This window comes from Herpailurus yagouaroundi, unplaced genomic scaffold (genome assembly GCF_014898765.1).
Source record: "Herpailurus yagouaroundi ecotype Mexico unplaced genomic scaffold, PumYag 188, whole genome shotgun sequence".
NCBI lineage: Eukaryota > Metazoa > Chordata > Mammalia > Carnivora > Felidae > Herpailurus > Herpailurus yagouaroundi.
In genome coordinates this window covers 9,224,229-9,247,252 of record NW_024412419.1, presented here as the reverse complement: position 1 = coordinate 9,247,252, position 23,024 = coordinate 9,224,229, and the positions used below count along the sequence as shown (strand labels likewise).

At 49.2% G+C, this 23,024-nt stretch overlaps 1 long non-coding RNA gene across 1 annotated transcript in view; it reads right to left on the bottom strand.

The window, feature by feature from the left end:
* Positions 1-1,790: 1,790 nt before the first annotated feature.
* LOC121044114 (uncharacterized) overlaps positions 1,791-23,024 on the bottom strand; it is a 29,275-nt gene continuing 8,041 nt past the window's right edge. Inside the window, exons 2-3 of the long non-coding RNA XR_005797135.1 lie at positions 6,213-7,514; positions 1,791-3,691 (exon numbers count right to left, since the gene is read on the bottom strand). This is a non-coding gene — a long non-coding RNA (uncharacterized LOC121044114). The remainder of the gene's footprint in view (positions 3,692-6,212; positions 7,515-23,024) is intronic.

Sequence of the window (23,024 nt, the reverse complement as noted above, 5' to 3'; positions counted from 1 at the left end):
CAAATCTACAACAACCTCTTGCTTGACGTAGGTGTAGTAATGCTCTATTAGAGAAGGAGAACTTTCTCAAATCAGACTCAGGCCATGAGTAGAGAAACATGCCAAAAGGCTCAACCACCAAATAACTAAACCTTCCCATTTTTGTCAGCTGCCGAACTTCTAGAAAAATCCCGCTAGTCTCTTCTTTCTGTTAAGATGCTGAAAATGCCTAACAGAGGTCAAAAATTGGACTCCGTTGGAAGGAGTGAATTGGGTGATTACCCCCCGGCACTCAGAGCAGGTCTAAGTAAGGACAGTTGGAGGACTGGCTTAGCCCGTTCACCTGCTCACTGCACAGAGGCCAACCGAACCTGTTCTCCATTCCCAGCATTATATGCTATGTATCTGAGCATACAGCTGGGAGAAAAAATGAGAGGCTCATATATAAATGATCAGTGATAAACAATACAGGGTGATTATCCTCTAAGCAGATCAAATTTGGCTCACCACTTATTTTTAGAAGTAAAGTTTTATTGGAACACAGCTATCAACATTCCTTTATACTCTTTTCTATGGCTGCTTTGACCACACAATAGCAGAGTTCAGTAATTGAAATAGAAATCATGTGGCCCACAAAGCCCAAAATATTTACTATCTGGCCCTTTATGGAAAACATTTGCCTCTCCCTATTCTAGGCTAAGAGCCTTATATTACAGCAACATCAAATTCGCAACTATTATTTTCAGAATCCCCATGTAATTCCAAGTCTTTCACAAGTGCTTCCCTCTGTTTACATATCACTTAAGAAGAGGTTCAATTGTAATTAACAAACCCCACAGTAATTTAAGCAGTGAAAAGATTGGAGTTTCTTTCTTTCTTACATAAAATCTGAGGTACGTCCAGGGCATTCACTCTGTTCTGAAAAGTCTTACAGTCTTGATGAGTTTTCCACTCTACCATCCATGAATATGGTCCTCAACCTCAGGGTCCAAGATGGTGGCCGGGACTCAAGCTGTCACTTCCCACAAAGGAGAGGAATAAATGAAGAAATTGGAAAAGCACACAACTGCCCTAAAGGAGTTTTTAAGGTGATTGTATAACATTCACTTGTATATCCCATTGGCCAGAACTTAGTCTCATGGCTCTACTCAGTCACGCGAGAAGCTGGAAATCACAACCTCCACCCAAACCAAACTCAAGGACTTTAGGACTGTAGCATGGAAGGTAGCTGTCTACCAAGGATTCTTGTTTCCTTTCCCCAGTGTCAAGTTATTGCCAGGAAGTGGCTGCCTAGCCAAGGACTTGATTTCTCAGCTCCTCTTGTACCTAAATCTGATCAATAGCCTATGCACACTGATGTAGTGGGTACTTCTTTGCCAAGGTAATCAATTCAAAGGCAGACGCACCCTCTCCACACCGGGAAGCCAGATGTTGAAGATGGTGGAGCCACAAGGTAGAAAGAACATGGATCCTTGAATTACTGAATAGAAAACAGTCTACTTCCTGATGATTAGAAAGTCACATTTTAGACTTTTGTGTGCAAGAAATGAACTTCTATTGGGTTGAGCCATGTCGATTTTAGGGCTTAAATTTAGGGTTTAGTACATTTCCCACAGTGCATTATAATATTACAATATTAAAATATTGTGTTCAAGGGGCACCTGGGTGGCTCAGTGGGTTGAGCGTCCGACTTCGGCTCAGGTCACGATCTCGCGGTTGATGAATTTGAGCCCCGCGTCCGGCTCTGTGCTGACAGCTCGGAGCCTGGAGCCTGCTTCGGACTCTGTGTCTCCCTCTCTCTCTTCCCCTCCCCCGCTCATGCTCTGTCTCTCTGTGTCTCAAAAATAATAAACATTAAAGAAATAAAATAAAATAAAATGTTGTGTTCAATACTAACGAGAGGACCATGTCATTAAATCGCTATACCCTCAATATCTGCCACATTACCCGGCACCTTAGGTGAATTATTACTGAGCAAAAGAACTATGCACAAATACTATGGGAACAAAGAGGAAAAAGTGTTTAATTCAAACTGGGAACATCATATTTAGTTTTCAACCCAGGGCCGTATGTGTTATAATACTATATGAAGCCTGAGTATTCCATTGGATAAATGTTCTAGTTAATCTCATCTCACATGGAACTTTTTATTCTGTCCCACCACGTACCTTCAAATAACGTTGTCTGTGCTGCCTTGATAGACACCTCGTATATTTAAGAGGAGGCCCTGGACTCTGGGAGAATTTATGAAGAGTGACCTCAAGGAGCAAGATCAACTTACAAGCAATATCGGTCTCTCGTTCAGGCCCCAATATGGCGACCGCATGGAGAACAGAAAGGCTTTCTTCAAGCTGCCATTGTAAAATATCCACACTCAATTCCTGTGACAGCCAGAGCCTTTCCCACCAACATGGAGACTCAGGGTGTTGATAATTCTTGATGACAAGGTGAGTTTCCAAACAGAGCTTTTTCTTCATATATGGAAGAAAGTTAGATGAAAACCTGGCATGGCTTGCCACCCGCCTCACTTTCCTATCCCTCCTTTCTCGGCAAAACTGTCCTGTCCTTGCATTTAACAATCTGAACAGATACCAGCTTTCTCCTTAGGACATGGCACCATGTTTGTGTGCATTTTTTAATAATCTTCTCTCCTCCTAGAACTTGTGTGTCTGGAGGATGAAGGCTTCCTTCTTATTTGCTCTTAATTTTCCTAAGCTCTTGAACAGTGCCTCGTCTGTAGGGGCAAATATGAGACTTGGTTTGAATGCAGAATCAACTAGTTGGACTTCAGTTAACAGGAAAGCTGGAGGAGAAAACTATCGCTAGTCCTGGGCTTGGGAGAAAAACAAATTAAAACCAAAATCTTGAGAAAAAAGTAAGTCTTGGAGTTGCAGTGTGGTGAAAACATTTCTGGGCTGGAGGCAGGAGGCTTGGATGCTGCTCCCAGCTTGGCCACCCACCAGGTGACCTTGGGCATGCTAGCTGGTCTCTCTGTGTCTCAACGTCCTCATCCTTACAATGAGAGTGCTAGAAGAAATTAATTCTGCAGTTCTGTCATGACCCACAACCCACCCTAGAGAAAAAGAGGCCACAATTTAAAATAAGACTGGGCCACCTGCCAGTGACAGGACTTCTGTTTTATATCATTAATCATTTTGTTTTACTATTTTATTTTATTTTATTTTATTTTATTTTATTTTATATTTATCAGAAGAGACAAGTGTGGGCCTCCTGAAATAAGATACACCATCAGCGAGTTGTGAAAGGCATCCCACCCTTGTCCTCCCAGAAGAAAGTGGGCCGCCTCTTATAATTCCAAACCTGACGTTTCGGTGGCCATGACGGTTTGTGGAAAATGGAGCCCAGGGAGGCCCATCCCCAGACGAACAGTGCTCACCCCACTGAGGCACAACCAAATCCTTTTTCCCCCATTCATATTCTGCATGGAGAGCAAAACATCCTGGTGGGCAACACTCATGTAACTTTCCTAGTCCTTCCCCGGTCCATGCGGGCAGTAGCGTTTGTCTGAGAAATCCTTCTCCTTTCAAGAGTGGAGGACGGAAGGCTTGCTAACGCTGGGGGGACTCCCCCAAGACTAGCAGGACCCTGTGACTGCCAGTTCCATGGGCAGCAGGATCCATATTGTCTCTGGCTGGGCCTCGGTTGTTGCTGGAGAGGCCCGGCGTGGTGTGGAGGTGCAGGGACTGTGTGCCTTAAATGGAAGCAGAGGGACAGAGATATGTTGTAGTGTGGACCTGCAACTCCAGCGTGGACACTCCTGTCACATGGCAGAGGGCAGGAAGGCAGAGGGCAGACCATACGGCTCTGCCCATTGGGAAAGTTCTTTCCAGACTCCGGGAGCCCTAGTGGATGAAAGCTCCAGGCAAGGAAGAATGCCCAAGAGCATGGCTTTTGACCATGCCCTTCGGCCACTGGGTCCTCCTCGCTGTACATCAAACGTGAGAGACATGCTCCTGCCTTGGGGCCTTTCTGCTGCTGCTGCTGCTGCTTCCATCAGAGACACTTTCCCTTAGATTCTACTTGCTAATTCCTTTACCAACCTGGAGGTTTTGTTCAAACCATACCTTCCAAGCGAGACCCGCTGGGACCACCCCGTGATTGACCACAGCCTGTCCTGCTCGGCTCTCGCTCTCCCTGATCCAGATCTATTTCTTTCGGACAGAGAACTTCCTACTTCTTGACATGCCATATAATTTGGTTCAAAGGGTCTGGCCTTCCCCAGATGTGTGTTCCCCGGCAGTGGGGTGGGGGGGAAATTTGCTCACACACCATTTCATGTGCCCGGAACAATAACCGGCACAAAGCAGACCCTCAGTCGGTGTCTGTTGACTGCCTGACTGAATAGGCTTAGTAGGAACTTCCATCAGTTTTAATTTGCTTTTGACAACAGACACCTGCTGGCAGGGCCTGGGGAGTTGCTCACACAGCACCCACGGTATGAGTCACATTCACAGTGCTGTGTGCGCTTTCCAGAACCGATCCTTTGGAAAACAGAAAAGTAGCATTCAGGTAGCCATACGTCAAGAGGTTCTCTCTGAGGACAATTCTTTGGGTTCGGGAGTATTATTTTTCCCCATCTTATAGATGGAGTAAATGAAGCTCAGAGGGTTTAGCCCACCTGCCCATAGTCAGTCTGAAGCACTGTTTTCAATGATTGGCATGTTTGTATTAATTGATTTCATCCTAGGTTGATCATGAAGTACCTAAGATTAGAACTCCCATGTCACAGGTGAGGAAACGGAGACACAAAGTGGTCAAGTGATTTTCCCAGGCTCCTGTGGACACGAGGTGTCAAGCTGTCCCTCCCAGCCCCGTGCCGTTCCCTTCTGCCACACGGCCTCTAACTCTTCTGCCAGAATCTTCCGTGAGACTTCCTTCAAAAAGTATCTTTCTCCTGAGAATTCGAGAGAAACGTGTCCAACATTTTTCTTTTTCGCCTCCGCTTTTCTTTGTATTTCACTTTGACGTTGACCCAAAATTCTCATTTTGATGTGCAGTTTGATCATTCAGAGGATTCGTATTCTCGTGTCTGTCCTCTCTTGTTGCCATTTCCGTCTGGGGAGATCTGCCGGTCTGTGGGCAACACGTTGAGTATAGCTGTAACCACAGCACAGTGAGCAAGGAATTGGAAAGGTCAACAGCCACGAGCACTCCTCTTCACCAAGTGTAGGGCTGGCCCAGCAGCTCTGCTGCTGCTGGGGGAATGAGTAACAGCAAAGCAGATCAAAAGGAAGAGACCGTTTCCTTCTTCCGCTAAGATGTTCGCCTACCTCTCACCACTGGGGCTGGTCAATGCCCAGCGTCACCCCATTTCCTAGCAGGGCTAACCTAGAACATGCTGTTTATTAAGTGTGATCAGTTGGACCAGCCTCTCTGAGGAGTGGTTTTTGTTATTCGGTGCTCAGAATGACTAAGAGAGGTAAGACAAAAGACAAAGGATGAGGTCATTTTGGGTCCGACAACCAGATGGGGCCCCCCAGACCAGTGCTTCTCAAACCACTTGCATAAAGGGCAAGTTTGTTTCTCCCCAGTCTTTAGAAGACCAAACTTTGTGAAACATGTTCCAAATGAATTACAAAACAAAAGAAAACAAAAAGAAGCAGAAGAGATGGAAAGAAATACAAAGTAAAAATGCCTAATTCATATTATCCTAGATGATACTAAATTAATACGTAATGAATATATCAGATTAGATTAGTATCATTGCATTATAAAACTGCTCTGTTAGGTTGCTATTAAAAGTTTCTAAGAGCTCGCTCTCCATTTTCGTACTTATCTCATTGCAGGTGAACACCAGGTAGACCCGGAGACCACACACTGGGCAGCAATGTTCTAGACCAGGCTGGGTAGAGCAAGGCCTTTCCTGGGTGGCAGTGGAGAAAGAGTCTGTGGCAGACAAGTTCAGCCTAAAGAACAAACACAGGGGCGCCTGGGTGGCTCAGTCAGTTGAGCATCCATCCAACTCTTGATTTTGGCTTAGGTCATGATCCCAGGGTCGTAGGATCAAGCCCCCATTGGGCTCTGTGCTGAATGCAGAGCCTGCTTGAGATTCTCTCTCTCTCTCTCTCTCTCTCTCTCTCTCTCTCTCTCTCTCTTTCTCTGCTCCTCTTGCCCACTTGTGCTCTCTCTATCTCAAATACATAAATAAGTACATAAATAAATAAATAAATAAATAAATAAAGTTTTAAAAAAAGGACAAATACAAAACTCACCCTAAAATGGGTCCTGAAAGGGGTAACTCAGCCCGGTGACAGTGACAGTAGCAAGAGGGAAGCTGATCCAAGCCCTGCAAAGCGACATCCATAGGAGCAGAGGACAAAGCGAGGAAAGAGATGGGATGAGTGGTGGGAGCACTGCCACGTGCCCACAACGGCTGATCGCTATTTTAGCATCCGATCGGCTAATTCGGCACTTGGAAGCTGTATGTTTAGCATCCCATTGGAATACGGTTATTAGGAGCTCAGCAGACTGTGAGCTCCCTGAGAGCAGGGGCAGGGTCTTCTCCCCTCCACGCCTCCTGTGTGAGGTCAGGGTCCTGATTACCTGTGCTGGAATGAATACATCATCCTAGTTTAACCAACACACCCCAGTTTGAGTAGGCATCTGGGAGGGTAGGACACCATCTTGGGGAGCACTGTCAGAATTCTATCTGACTTGATGACTCCACCCCGTATGACCGTAGGGTCCCCACGTACAGGGCAGTGCCCAGTGAATTTGTCGGGGGGGGGGTCTCTTTCCCACCACAGCTGCTGATCTTCTCGGCGTTCACACTGAGTGTGATCATCTACCGCTAATGCCTCAAGGTCCTGCCTTCGCTCCTTATGTCACCTGCAGCCACTACGATTGGCTGTGCAGAAACTCTCAACCTGGCAAGAAGACGTTGTTTTCCTCCAACAATTATACCTTTTATGGCTCTTTACATTAGAGTCTCTCTCTTTCCATTTTATAGTCCTCTCGGCAGGAGGATAAGGAACATTTTTCCCCAGGGATTTCACCAGTCGATTCTCGAGAGCTGTAAACTATGTGCAATCTTTACTTGCCTGAATTAGTGACAGAATCCATGATTTTTAGCCTTCTCCCATCATTGGGTGTGTTAGCGATCTCCTCTCAGCAGCCCATGGAGAGTGGGCAGCCGGCCTTCCGCCTTCTGCATTATCCCAGGAACCTGACTTCCAGCCCCTGATCTTCTAAGCCATGTATTTCAACACAGGAATTTTCATTACAAAACAGCCCCCACGTGACCTGTCGGATAGGCAAGAAGTCCAAGGTGAGCAGTCAGATTAAATTTCTCAGCATCTAAACTCTCCTGATTACAGTTGGTTAAGAAAACCGATACCCATGTGACAAGGAATCTTCTCGAAGGGACTGTCCTCAGTGCAATCACTATGCCAGTTATGTCTATTGTCTATTGTCTATTCATTTGAAAACCTTCTCTCTGAAGAGATCTGCTTAATAACATCCAAGTGCTGATTAGTTGACGAATCATCAGGAGGTCACATCTTGATCTTGGCAAGCTGCAGGATAGGAAAAAAAATGAATTCAAAGAAGTTTTAGGGCAACTGTTCTCAACTGAAAGTTATATTGTTCCCATCCTCCCACCCAACTCCTCCAACCTCCAGGGACTTTTAGCAATATCTGAAAACATTCTTGATTTTCGTGACTGGGGCTGGGGGTAGCACTGGTGGCATCTAGAAGGCAGCGGCCATAGGCCATTGCAGGCTAAGCAGCCTGCAGTACTCAGGACAGACCCACGATGAAGAATTATCCAGGCTGTGTCGTCAATAGTGGGAATTAAAGAAGTCCTGCTCTGGAGTCATGTCATGATGAGCAAGTAATGAGCAATTCTGATTTAGGTTGGTCTGATACTTCTGTTTGGGAGACCAGTTCCCTGAGTTTTTTCCCAGAGATCAATGTGCAGTTGTAGGATTTGCTTTGAGAAGTAGAAAAATAGCACCACCTTGGGAAGTAAACTGTTGAGGCAACAGACTTTTAGAACAAGTGTGCAATTGTCTTACTTCTGTGGGCACATATCTGTCTTTGGCAACCACTGTTGGACTGAGAACTGTCATCTCTCTGCCTCCTCGCTTGCCTGCTGGCAGATGCCTCCGCCCTGCAGTGTGATCCTGGCAAAAGGTCACAATTTTGGCATTCCGAGACCTTCCAAGAGTGGCAGCTATGTGCAGGGGCGGCATCGGAGCCAATGGGGGTCATATGAGAAGCGATTATTGCTAGTTGAAGAATAACTTGTGGCCTGGTCCTCCGGTAAACATCTTGCCCAAGCTCTTCCAACTTTAATGTGCAAATGAAGGTCCTGGTGGAAGGGTTGGGGTGGGGGGAGGTCTTGACGAAATGCAGGTACTGATTCAGTAGGTCCTGGGTTAGGCCCCAAGATTCAGCCCTTCTAGAGACCTCGGATGATGCCAAAACTGCCTGTCCAAGGCCCACACCTTGAGGAGCGAGGTTCTGGAGTAGAGCCCGTGCTCCTGCTCCTGCTCCCGTTTCATATTTACACCCATGGCTTACCTCCCCGAGGAAGTTGGGAAAACCACGTGGAGTGGTGGGGAAGGGGTGTATTTCAGAATCCGGAAAGCACGTATTTAATTCTGCCTCTTCCCCATAATGGTTGCGTGACCCTGAACAAACGAGCCAGTCTTTCTGATATCAGTTTGCTCATCTTAATGTGAGCATAATCATTATTCCACAAGATCGTTGGCAAGAATTGAGTGAAATTACGGGACCTCAACCCTTCGTCCAAAATACTTAGGGCCAGACGTATTACGAAATGCCGAATATTTTTAGTTTTTTAAAAGAGTAATACGATGTATGCGGGGGGACCATGCTGCCCTCCTGGGCCAGCAACTCGTAATCAAGTATGTTAATATTTATGCGGCAAAATATACAAATACTATGCCAAACAGGAGGACTGAGGAGGAGAAATTAGCTAAAGTTCACAGCAGGTGTTGCTTCCAGATGTGTTCAGGTTGGAGATGAGTTAGAAAAAAGCTTTCAGTTTTCAGAGTGTGTTGCATTTTGAAAGTATAGCTAAGGGGACGGTGGACCTGTGCTTGGCTTGTGAGCACGTTCAAGTTTCTGTTGAAAGAGCGTGACACACTTCTTCCCAACACATTGTAGGCCGTGACGGTAAAGCCCAGGAGACTGGACAAGGGGCCGTGCCTGACCCAGGGTCTGGGAGGACCAACGCAAGGGAAAGCCCATTCATTAGGCCCAGGCAGGATCCAAGGTCAAAGCCACTTCAGCACCTGGAGTATCTCCATATCAAATCCTGACACTATTCTTTAACCCAACCCCTCGCACCCACACATTTACCCTCACACACTCACACACAGCCCCACGTATACACATGTACACAGTCACATGTATACACACTCACGCATGTATACTCACACACTTTCACACACACACACACACACAGTCACGCACTCTCACACATACATATACACACCCGTTCCCATTTGCACGCATTCCTAAAACCATCAGGACCCGGGGCAAAGTCCAGAACTTGGGGTCTGGGTTAAGAAGCCAGGCAACTTCTGAGGAAAACACACTCCGATCCCCCCCTCTAGCTCAGAACACTGACAGAGAATCTCTCCTCGGAGGGCATTTGACGACACTTCTTGAAAATATACCTGGGAGCACGGACACCCCATGGAAGCACAAGTCATTTCCTACCTCTTCATTTCCACGGGCAGTCAGACATTCGCAGGTGCCCAACCTCTTGCGTTCTCTTTTTCTTTCTCTCCTTTCCGTGCGTGTGCGAACTTGCCATCGCAGCTCTTTGTGCAAGATTTGGAGATGACAACTTTGCACAGCGTTGAAAACAACACAAAAAACCAGAATCACGTGTCAATCCCAGGCTACGCCATTCTCCCATTTTTCCAAGACCCGTTGCCAACCGCACGCAAAGCGGAGCGCAAGCAAGATGGGGGAGAACCTCCACGCGGCGGCTTCAGCGACACGAAGGACGCATGCCCGGGGCCCACGCTGCGGGAGACGTCAGAGGGGAAGGCCGGCCACACACCCTGGAGGCGGCCGAGAGGTCGAGATCTGATATGAAAGCCGCTGTCACCCTGGAAGGCAGTGTATCTTGCAGTGAAAAAAGGTACTCTGAGGTTATCGTAGAGATTACTGGAAGATGGCATTCGGAGAGGCAGTGTGGGGCATGGTTGTGAGCCTGGTCTCAGTAGCCAGCCTGACCTCAGGGCTCAACTCCACTGCTGCGTAGGGATGTGACCTTCCTATAGTTCTTTCAGGGACATAAGGATGCATTGCTCCGCCTGTGAAGAAGGATGATAGGACCCACCTCATAAGGCAGCCATGAACACTGAATGAATTAAAAGACGTAAGGTCTGAGAAGAGCCCGGGGCAGGTACCTCTGTGTCCTTCCCTCTCTTTCAACTATCTAGCTCCTGTTTTCTAGACTGAATTGACTGGTGAGCCATCCCTGTTGACTGGGGTCCCCTGAAGGACAACAGCCCTTCCAAGCCCAGAGAGACATCCTCCAGGGGGACGGGCCCATCTTCTCCTCTCCTCCAGAGCTCCGAGAAGGTCCGCAGAGGACGGGATTATCTACCGAGCCCCACGCGCCGTGTTAGACTTTTGGCATCTTTTATCTCACAAGGTAGACATTAGTTGTCCCCATTTCAGGGATGAGAAAACCCGCTCAGTGACTCTAAGAGACTTGCCTAAATCCACACAACTAGCAAAAGGGTGAGGCCACGTTTGAAAAGCGGGTCCACACAGTTTTCAAGTTCCGGGTTCTTTCCACCCCTCTCAGCCTCCATAGTTCCTCATGACGTGTGAAATCCACGCCTAGAAAGTTTGAGCACACACGTGGAATCATTGTAGGTCGTTTCAGGAGAAGGGGGGGGGTGGCAGGGCAAGAGAGGAGATTGAAGGCAATCCAACCAACCACAACATACAAACCGTGACCAAAAAGCTCCCGGTCTGTTATTCCCATCTTGTCGCCCGATGGAGGCCTTGTCACTGGCAAAAATGTGGGCGGCACCCCGGATCCGCCCAGCTTTCCGGATGACTCACGCCTCCGTCCCCATCCAGTCCGCAGGCCCCCATCTGAGCCGGCGGCACATATAAAGCCAGCGAGCGGCCAACCCCAGGCCCGTGAGACAACCCCTTGGGCGCCCACATGGCTCTGGATTCCACCAGCCCAAGAAGGAAAGCGCTCTTGCTTTCAACAGCTGAAAACTTCTGCCTGGGACCCTGGCGAGGTACCACTGAGGCCTGTGTGGCCCAGCAGAAGCTGCCCTGGCTGTCCGAGGAAGGAGAGAAGCTAGCCCGCCACTCATCTAAGGGGTAGGGAGACGGTGCGGTTCCCCCGCGGTGTCCCCGGCCACCTCTCCAGCCAGCCGGGCCACCGCACAGAAACAGCGCCACTCAGAGAAAACGCTTCCAAACAAGTAACCTATAGCCCACTTCGGGGCCCCCGGCCCACGAGCCAAAACGTTGAGTGACAATGAACGGGAGACTTCTCAGCAGAGTTCCAAATTGGAAAGACTTATTGCAAACGCGGCCATAATTTCTCGGCAGAAAAAAGGACACACTCGGGGTCATTCTAAAATAGTCTTTGCGGAGGTGTCCGCTCCGGTGACGGCGTTGCTAAACCAAAGAAGTCCATGGCGCTTCTGGCTTCCTGTCAAGCTGATCAGATGGCATTTGCCTGTAGAATGGCTGCATTTGGGCAGCTAAGGCCCAGCACGTCTGCAAATATTAAATTAGAGGCGGGACGGGTGGGGGCAGGGTGTCGGGGGAGGGCACGTGGCCCAGCTAATGGCCTTGCTGTGGCTGCTGCCGGCCCTGGAGGTGGCCGTGGGGACCTGATGAATCTGATAGCACCTCCGAGTCCGGGCTGGGCGGTGACTCACCCGCTCGAGACTCATGAGCTCAGGGTCACTCAGGGACCGGGAGCCTCCTTTCAGAAAAGAGAGGCACAGCCGTCTAACAGCCCTCTTGCATTTCAGTAACTCTCTTTGAACGAGTAGACGCCGGGTCCTTCTGGCTTTGGGGACACATCATCCATGTCTTGTTTGCCTCCCGCCTCTCTGACCCCGGTCCCCTTTCTCTGCATCCCTGATAAGCCGGAGGTCACCTGGATTTCGGCCCCAGCTCTCTCTCTCTACTTGCTCTGTGGTTAGGATCTCCCTGACTCCAGAGGCTGCGGTCTCCCTCTGTGTCTGCACTCCAGCCCCGTCCCTCTCCCAAGCTCCAGCCCCACAGAGCTGGCAGCCCGTGTGGGCTCAGCTCTGTGGGGCCCCCCCACCATAGGGCCATCCCTTTGTCTCCACGCGTGCCGCCATCTTGCCTTCCCACCATCCCTCAAGTCAAGTAATGGACAAAAGCAAGAACGATTCTAGACCACGCTGTCTCCTTCATGTGCCTCAACTACTGTGGCCCTGATCATGCCCCCCCCGCCCCGCCCCGCCCCGTGCCCCTAACCTCACTCCATTCCATACTTGCCTTCATACTTTTATCAAGTGCGAATTTGATCTCATGAGGCCCTACTTAACAGCCTTCGGGGTCTTCCGGGCGCCTGGGCAGTCATTTCCAAACAGTGTTTTCTGTCACACGAGGCCCTAGGAATCTGGTCTCTGCATTCATTCCCACAGCACCTCCCCTTTCGTGTCAGGGGTGAGCTCCAGGGGTGCCTGAGTGGCTCAGTCGGTGAAGCATCTGACTCTTGATTTCCGCGCAAGTCATGATTTCACAGTTGGGGAGATCGAGTCCCAAAGTAGGCGCTGCCCTAATAGTGTGAAGCCTGCTTGGGATTCTCAATCCCTCTCTCTCTCTCTCTCTCTCTGCCCCTCCCCTTCTTCCTCTCTCTCTCTCTCAAAAAATAAAATAATAAAATAAAATAAAAATGTCGAGCGCCAGTCAAGAACAATCACGTATGACCATTTCAAGTTGCTTTGCCATCTCACTGCCCTCTGCTTTTCTTAAAGCTAAAACACCACCACCCTTCAGCCTTCCTGACTTGTTCCTTTGCCAAACCTCGAATCCTTGCTCTCCTTTACTGTCCCTCCTGAGCTCGGTCTCCTGTCACGGGTTCTACCAAACTATGTTGTATGTTTACACGTCTGTGTCTCAACCGTCCTCTGGCTGCATGATCTTGACGAAACACTTCACTTCTCTTTGCCTCACTTTCCCTACCCGTAAAATGGGTATAGTGACACCTACCTCCCAGGGCTGTGCTCAGGATGAAATGAGTTGCTATGTTTAAAGCCCGAGGGACCGGGACATAGGGGGTTCTCAATACATGTGAGGTTACAGGACGGAACAAATGGGTCACGGTGTGACTCATGAGTTCCTAGCAGGCACGGCTCGTCTGTCTGGAGATTACTTTCTTTTTTCACCTCACCCAATACCACGATCGAAATATTTTTATATTTTCAAAAGAGCTCCTTCTGGTTTTGTTACTGTACATTCTTGTGTTGTAAATTTTACTTGGTTTAAACCTAAATTTTAAACTCCTGTCAGAATATAGAGCATAGTTGGGGCACCTGGGTGGCTCAGTCGGGTAAGCGTCCGACTTCGGCTCAGATCATGATCTCACGGTTTGTGGGTTCGAGCCCCGCGTCGGGCTCTGTGCTGACAGCCTGGAGCCTGGAGCCTGCTTTGGATTCTGGCTCCTTCTCTCTCTGTCCCTCCCCACTTGTGCTCTCTGTGTCTCTCAAAAATAAATAAATGTAAAAAAAAATTTTAGAATATAGAATATAGTACTAACCTTGAGAGGGATGCACGCTGATGAAGAAAAGGTGGGAAGGGGGCCCCAGCGTGATGGAAATGCTCTCTGCCTTCTTGACTGGGTGGTGGCTACACAGGTTATATGTAGAAGAGACCCACTCAGCTTATCCGCCGCAGATATTTGGGCACTTTACTATGCAAGCCATTCCCCAAACAAAAACAGAAGAATATGTACGATCGGAATATACCACATTCGGTGGTGGTCACTCTGTGACAATGCTGACCTGTTAGTTTTTCTCTGGCAAGCTGATCCTGGATCATTTTGAATGCTGAATTTTGCACCCCCTGCCATCCAGGAAGGGAGGAGGGAAACGGAAACAAGAGAGCTAGGTCTTTTCCAGTACTCTTTCTACGCACACCATCGCTGAAAAGTGAGAGGAGAGTAGAAACCTTCAATGAGCCGAGAAAGGGCTAGTCCCGTTGTGTCTGACATACCGCAATATGGAGAATGCTGCCGAGCTCTGGTCCCCGGGAAAGGAAGGGGAATTAGGTCATGAAAGAAGGTTAGTAGGAACACGTAAAGAAAGCTGGTTCTTCTATAGAAGGCATTTCCACGGAGATGAAATTCCACTGAAGTTTGGGTCAGTCTTCTTGTTCTGAATCATCCTTACCCCGGCCATTACTAGGCAGTCAGCGGCTGGCACAATTTCCCTCTGCTCCTTTGGTCCCTTGAACTGGAAACCAAGTATAGAAACACTAGTGAGCCCAGATCTGAAAGCATCAGAACCCCAAACTTCTTTTGACCCCCCTCTTCTCTCTGAAAATGTTGATGATGTCAGCCTGAGCACAGCCGTGGGGACTGCCCACATCATGTAAAGAGCAAACCAACGTCGCTGTCTCTGGGGACCTTGGTCCCCTTTCCTGCATTTGGAAAATAGCACTGAATGCAAAATGATGTTTATAATGTTATGCACACAGCATATTTCTTTTTTTAATGTGTGTTTATTTTTGAGAGAGAGAAAAGAGAGAAGGAGAGAGAGAATGGGGGAAAGGCAGAGAGAGAGGGAGACAGAGAATCCGAAGCAGGCTCCAGGCTCTGAGCCATCAGTACAGAGCCCGATGCGGGGCTGGAACTCAGGAGCCATGAAATCGTGACCTGAGCCGAAGTTGGACGCTTAACCTATGGAGCCACTCAGGCGCCCCACAACATAATTTCTTACTGTATCAAGGCCAGAACTGCCATTCTACCTAAAAAAGGGAAGGGATTAGGCATATTTTCTAACATGGGCAAATACACGTGTATGGTGATGTGCCATCATAGATGTCTGCCAGAGCAATATTCTGAATCATTCTTCATGTATTATCTATTGTTTCTCTGAGTGTTGAACCTCCTCCATGGCTGCTCGAAATGCCCACCTTCCAAAGGGGAGATCGGGACCTTTCGCGAAGACGTGACCGTGTTCGTCCCACAGTAGTGAAGACAGCTCTATACTAAGACTTGGGCACGTGTTTACACCAGCTATCTCGATAGAAATGGTGAATAGAGCGATGGTTGCTGCAGATTAAAACGGAAACAGAAGTGGGAGTTGGGAGCGGCCATCAGAGGCCCATGTGAGGGATGCGGGTGGTGACGGAAGTCTTCTTTTTTGGAACACTTCCATGGAGTGTCAAGATCCTGGTTGTAATAACGGACTCTAGTCCACTAAGAAGGTACCACTGGAAGGGGGCCGGAGTGGGGACAGAATAAACCACAGGATCTCTCTGCATTATTTCTCACCATTGCATGTGAATCTACAGCTTTCTCAAAATTCAAGAAAATTCGATTAAGCAGCCGAAACAAAAGAGGGGAAGGATTGCCTCTGACACGCAAGTGAGGCTCACGGGGGTTGTGTGGCGAGTGAGGAAGGGTCCACGCATCAAGCTCCACCTCTTAGGGTTTGCTGCGAAGGAAGGGATGGACCACATCAGGTTGAAATGGTCTACACTCTCTTCTCTGTACTTTTAAGTATGGAGGCGTGATGAACGTGTCAGCACAAGGGTCCCCTTACCCCCTGTCTCCTTGGAGAGTTCTAGAAGGTTTCAGCCTCCTGAGCAGAGCCAGCTGCATCAGCTTTGAGGCCGGCGTGTCCAGGGAGCGGGGAATCCCGAGTCCGCTCTTCCTGAGCCACCTTACTGAGGGACATCAGCGCAGATTAGGGCAGAGAATGCCAGCACGGAGAGCAGCTACCAGGAGGGAAGACATGATACCCGGGAACCCAAACCCCACCTCAAGAACCCCAGAGCTCCCTTCTGCCAAACACACAGACGCTCCTTGATAAGGAGGAGCCGGGAAGAGGTAGAAAAACTTCCTGGGTGGTGGGCACACTGACATGCCCCGATTTCTTTCTTTCTTTTTTTTTTTTTTTTAATGTTTATTTATTTTTTGAGAGAGAGAGTGCAACAGGGGAGGGCAGAGAGAGGGAGACACAGAATCCGAAGCCGGCTCCAGCCTCCGAGCTGTCGGCACAGAGCCCGACGCGGGGCTCGAACCCACACACCGTGAGATCATGACCTGAGCCGAAGTCGGACGCTTAACCAACTGAGCCACCCAGGCGCCCCTGCCCTGATTTCAGCAGAAGGCACAGAACCGCTGCGCTCCCGCCAGACCTCACCCTAGTGTAGTCTTTATGGTAAACCTGTCATCATAAGTTTAGTGCTCTCCTGAGGTCTGCGAGTTGTTCTATCGAATTATCGAACATGGGAGGTTCACGGGAACTCCCAAAGGTACAGCCAGTGGGTCAGAAATGCAGGTGGCCAGGGGGACCCCCAGGGCACAGCTGACTTTTGAAGCTCTCAGCCCACTTTGGATCCTCTGCTCCCCCCCCCACCTCTCTCCGCTCGTGCTCTCAAAAATAAAATAGGCATTAAAAAAACCTGAATTGCTACATACCCAGTTGGCGACACAGAATAAACCCCCCTTCCTAAGTTCTAGCTCCATCCGTGGACTTCTCAGCAGGCCAGGGCTCCTTCCTCCGGGTCCCGCTGTACCCTGACTTCCAACCAGTTTCTCTAATATAGTTAACAATTCATTTGTTCACCCGAACGTCCCTCCCCCAAGGCCAAAGCTATTCTTGGGGAAAGAGGAGGGGACAGATTCAGGCGGCCTGCAAGATGAAACCTTCACAATGGAAAGAGGAGCCTTCTTTACATAGGTGTATTTTACAAAACCACCTGACCGCCGACCGTGAACACATCGCCGGGGCTCCTTTCCCGGGCCTCGGGAGAGGCCAAGAGTGCAGAAGGGGCCCTGAAGCTGAGGCCTCATTAGCTTCCCAGCAAATCCTCTCTGGCATCTCATTCCTCCCTGGCGTCTGGTTCACAGCAGACATTCAGACCCGCTAGTGAATGAGAGAGAAATTAAGTGGTGCAGCACAAACACATAAGGCATTTCTTAACCTTGCATTTAAAAGATGGTTTGATTCCTCCTATTTAGATGACAAGGGCCCTTTTCTCCCCTTCGGGGGCTGACCTCACTTGCTATTTTTGCCTGAGTCCCTGCAGTGGGATTTGGAGGGATTTCGAGGCTGTGATTACCGGGTCTAGTGAATTACAGAAGCTGGTGAATTTGGTCATCTGCTATTTGCAACCAGATTAGAAAAGTCCCCGGAGGAACTTGTGTTTTCGTTTCAATGCGAAATCACAAAAGGGCCAAGGAAACAGAGCTCAGATGCAAATTTAGGGCACATTCGAAGGAGGAGGGATCTAAGGCCTTAGTCTCAGAGCCAAAAGCGGTCTCTCCCCGGAGAATCGAAGTCATCAGGCCGCCCTGGTATTTTCTAGGGTTTATAACACGGTAGTTGTGGGCTTGTTCACAGCCATCCAGCATCGAGGAGCGTGTGAGGTAGCACCTCACGCTTGTCGTGCCACAGTGCATTCTAGAACGTTGAGCCCCTCTTAAATTTACGCCCCGTTTCCCTCACCACTGCCGTAGCCTGGGGGGGGGGGCCCTCTAAGCAGATGAAAGATGGGCAAAAGAGCATTAGATGAGGGGCCACAGCGACCTGACCCTGATTCCCACAGCCCCTTTCTCATCTGTGTGCCTTATCGTCTGTGATTATGGGAACAGTCATGTCACCCACCCTTCTCTGGGCCTCAGTTTATCCATTAGGCCCTCGCACTCAAGATAGCGTCCGCCATCTTGGCATGTCCCTGCACCCTTGGCGTCATTTCAAGCCTGTTTTGCAGAAAACAGGCGTCCCAGATTTTCATCCCCTGTAGGTGAAGAGTGACACCTGCAAAATTATTTAGAACCCCTGACCTGGCTTCCATCTCCGGCTCTGGGCTAAGAGGCCGCCATCAAGGAGCTAAATAGAGGAGGGAGTGTCTCAGACCCCGGAAACTGGCAGCACTCGTGAGCACCTGAGACCAACCGGAATGTTCCACGGCAGGCCGTTCCCATGCAGTTAGCAATTGGAAATCATACAAAGAGAAACTCAAGAAGGCCAGGCAATAAAATAGAGATCATTTGTAAGACAGAGAAACATCTCCTGGGGAAGCATAAGGTCCCTTTTGCCCCCAGGGTTCTAGGAACTCACTGCTGCATAACTAAGATGTTCTTGACTAAATTGTCAACCCCAGAAGGAAACGAGCTCCATGGACGTCCTTGCCCATGTCCCCCTTGCCTGCCCCTGAATTCTCTTCCCTGTGCAGAGTGCATGAAAAGGTCCTCTGTGCCAAGGTCACTGAGAGTTCAGACCGGCCTCCAATTCACAGCACTAAGGGCTGGGTGTGTTTCAGTGAGGTTCCCGAGACTGTGACGTCAGCCGAGATCCCTATCATCTGATTAAAAGGAATCACATCCCATTTTAATACACATCCCCCTTGAGTACTTGGGGGGAGGGAAAATTCTAGTTATTGTTATTTTTTTAGACGATGGCCTCATCCTAAGTATTCAGGAGACAGCGAGAGAAGCCAGTGCTCCCCCCCCCCCCCCAGCACGACCACTGACTAGGTACATCGCTGGCCGCTTGTGCTGTGTTACTTCCCGGGACGCCGACACCCAGCCTGGGAGGCAGAATCATCACCTTCATTTTAGAAATAAGGAGGCTGCAGTTCCAAGAGCTCAGACTTCCCGAAACCTACACGAGGGATAAGCCGCTGTCTCGTTCTAATCTGGGATCTGTTCCACTCTGCGTCCCACCCTCGCTGTCCCTTGTACTGGGCGCCAGCAGGCCAGGGGACCGAAGCCCAGGCCTGCAATGCAACCAGCTTCCTTCCCTCTGGGCCTCCTGCAGTCTCCTTCCCTTCGGACTTGACTCATTTTCCCTGAATTTTTCTTGGGGAGCGTTGGCCGCCATGAATGTATCAGGATACCGCTGGCTGTGTTTTTCCACTCACCTTGCGTTTTCTGGAATTCGCTCCCCAAAGGAAAGCGACAACCGTTTTCACACATCCTGCATTAAATCCCTCCTCAGGGTTCAGGTTTCGCTGTGCCATGCTTCTGTTCACACGGTTCCTTCTGTCTACCCAACCAACTCCTCTCCTCCTCCAATTAGACTCATTCTTCAAGGATCCTCCCTCCGTGAAGTCTCACCCGCTTGCCGAGCAGATGTCACCTCTGCTCCTCGGACCTTCGACGTCTGTCCCTGGCACAGCGCTTACCACACTGCCTGTGTCCTGGTGGGTCCCTGTGAGCTGGGAGCTCCTTCCGGTCCCCTGCCCTCGCCTGCATCCCTCACAGAGCCTGGAAGATCCTGCTTGAGACAACATAACAAGCGAGGGCCGCGCGTCCCGAACGACCCACCTTGCCTCAGTTGTCGCACTTTGTGCAAGTCGCCGCACCTCGCTGGGTCTCTCCCTCATCATCCCCGAGCGCCTGCCCTCGGAGCATGGAAGGAGCTACTTTGCCATTCGTATGTACGAATGTGTGTGCAATGACCACTCCTCGCAGCCGTAGAGACTGGAATACAGCAGGCCACTGAGTCAGAGTCTTCCACGATGCACAATGAGGCCTTGTCTCTGCAGACCTGAGGGCCCTGCTGGCGTCTTGCCGGTTGGTCTCTGCTGCCCCCTGGGCCGCCAGCTGAGGCAGCAAGAGGAGGGGTCCGGCAGGCTGGCTCGGGGAAGACCCGCAGCTGACAGTCTCGCCAGGCTTTGGGTCTGTGAGAAAGTGACTTTCTCCCGAACAGGGCTCGCCAGAGGCCTGGGGACACGCTCACTGAACTCGTGGGTAATCAAGACAAAAGACAAGAAAACAGTTCCCTGGTACCAATCCGCCACTCTCCACGGAGGAACGGAACCTCCAGCCTGGGGTTCTTCCCATAGACGGTCCGCCTGGTCCTCTCCACATGGGAACATCTCAGTGGGAAATACACTAAGCAGAAGGAGCACTCTGGGGGGAGTCCACAGTTGCAGCAAAGGACGTTGGGAGGATCCCGTGGCTCAGCATCAGAGATAGCACTACCAAGAAAGAAACAGGGCTTCGGTCGATTCCACAGGTAACCTGGGCTAGTGGACATCCAGAGCCTGCGGCCAATCACAACAACGCCGTCCTCCGAGTGTTGTCGCTTTCAGATGTATTTTACTTTCCGGGGCAAGAGAGAACCCTGGGTTTCAGGCGTTCTCTTCCAAGAGTTGATTTAGACTCAAGTTAGTTAACATATCACGCGGTATGGGTTCCAGGAGCAGCATTTAGTGATTCATCACTTAACCTATGTCACCCAGCGTTCATCACAACCAGTTCCCTCCTTAGTGCCCATCATCCATTTAGCCCATCCTCCCACCCGCCCCTCCTCCAGCAACCCTCAGCTCTCTAGCGTTCAAAGTCTCTTAGGGTTTGCCTCCCTCTCTGTTTTCATCTTGTTTCATTTCTCCTTCCCTTTCCCTATGTTCATCTCTTTTGTTGCCTCGGTTCCACAGAGAGTGAAGTTATACGGTATTTGTCTTCCTCTAACTTATTTCATTTAGCATAATACATTCTAGGTCCATCCACGTCATTCCAAATGGCAAGATTTCGTTCTTTTTGATTGCCTAGTAGGAGTCCCTTGTATGTATAGCTATATACACCACATCTTCTTTATCCATTCATCAGTCGATGGGCATTTGGGCTCTATGTTTCATTTTAAACAACTAGTAACTCACAAATGACTCACACGCACATAGTGTTGTCCTGGGCACAGAGCTCTTTCCTTGACATCATCGCATTGAACTGCTGTAGGAGAACCCGCGGGAGAAGGAGAACGTGGTTTTTCTGCTGAACAGATGAGGTAATTAAAGCGCTGGAAAGACGTGGCCCCGCGGAGTCACTGAGTCCGAAGCCACTCATTCAGGAAGACAAAACCGGAATTCGAACCCAGTTCCTCTGACCGCAGATAACGTGTTCTTTCCATCAGTTACGTCTGTCAAATTGCTGCTTTGTTTTCAGGAGCTTTCCCCAGCTCTGCAAACCACCCCAGAAGCGGTCTCCTGCCTCTTTCCATGCGGAAGCTCCAGGAGGTGAAAGGTCCACGAGGCCGGGGACCTTTCCCCCCACTGCTCTCGGTCCAGGCCACAGAACTCCGCCCCAACGTAGCAGTCGGTCAGTAAATATTTTACGAATGAAAGAGCGAAAGGCAGACTCAATTACCTGTCCCGAATTACACAGCTGATGGGCACAAAAGCTAGGAATTGAACCCTGGTTTCCCGATCCACATTCCGTTCTATAAACTGTTTTATAAACTGCAAGGCCATTTATCCCCAATATGAGCAGCAGCACTTATTGTTAAAGATTGCCTCAAGGGAAGGGAGTCAGGAAACTAAAACAAAGTGTTTTCCTTTTCTTTTTCTTTTTTAAATTTTAGTCCCAGTACAGTTAACATACAGGGTTATATTTGTTTCCGAGGTACAAGATAGTCATTCAATAATTCTACACATTACTCAGCGCTCATCATGAGCATTTGTCCCCTTCACCACTGCACCCATCCCCCGACCCATCTCCCTTCTGGTGACCACCAGTTTGTTCTCTATAATTGGGAGTCTGGGATTTTTTTTTGGGGGGGGGGGGCGGGGGTTGTCTCTGTTTCTCTTTGCTCATTTGTTTTGTTTCTTAAATTCCACCTATGAGTGGAATCATATGGTATTTGTCTTTCGCTGACTTTTTTTGCTTAGCATTATGCCTTCCAGATCCACCTGTGTGGTTGCAAATGGCAAGATTTCATTCTTTTTTATGGCTGACTTCTATACTGTTATCCATATATCTTCTTTATCGATTCATCTGTCTGTGGACACTTGGACTGCTTTCATCATTTGGCTATTGCAAAAAATGCTGCGATAAACATAGGGGTGCATATACCTTTCGGAATTAGTGTCTTCGCTCTCTTTGGACAAAGACCCAGTGGTAGAACTACTGGGTCAAATAGTAACTCTACTTCTAATTTTTTGAGGAACATCCGTGCTGGTTTCCACAGTGGCCACTCCAGTTTGTTTTTCCCACCAACAGTGCACAAGAGCTCCTTTCTCTCCACACCTTCGCCAGCACTGGTCGTTTCTTGTGTTTTTGATTTGAGCGGTGCTGGCCGGTGTGAGGCGATACCTCATGGTGGTTTTGATTTTCATTTCCCTGGTGTTTAGTGACTTTGAGCCTCTTTTCGTGTGTCTGTTGGCCATCTGTATTTCTTCTTTGGAGAAATGTCTGTTCATAGAACAAAGTGTTTTCCTTTTTTATTTTTTATTTGTTTAACGTTTATTTATTATTGAGAGACAGAGAGAGACAGAGCGTGAGCAGGAGAGGGGCAGAGAGAGGGGGATTCTGTGTCCCCGAATCCGAAGCAGGCTCCAGGCTCTGAGCTGTCAGCACAGAGCCCGACGCAGGGCTCGAACCCACAGCTGTGAGATCATGACCCGAGCCGAAGTCAGACACTTAACCGACTGAGCCACCCAGGCGCCCCAGAACAAAGTGTATTCTTACGCGTCATATCTACTCATTCCAAAATCATTCCAAAGGGGGTTCGTGCCCTATTTGTACAAACAAGTAAATCGAGTCTTAGGGAAATGATATAACTTGTCCAGGACCATACTTGGGGAACACACATCCGTCCATCAGGATGCCTGATTACCACAGCTACTCTGTCGGACACGGAAAGAGGAATAGTGACAAGAGTCCTGGGAATGGTACTCATCTGTGGGTGATTTCTGCTTTTTCCACGTAAGAGATAAATGTTAACAGATCGAGCAGTGAAATGAGTCGCTCTCAAGCCATTAGAGAAGTCTGACTAACGGGCAATTATTGAAAGGTTGACGTATACTAAAGTTTGGGAGTGCTGTGATAACGCCGGAAAATGGGCAATCCCAAA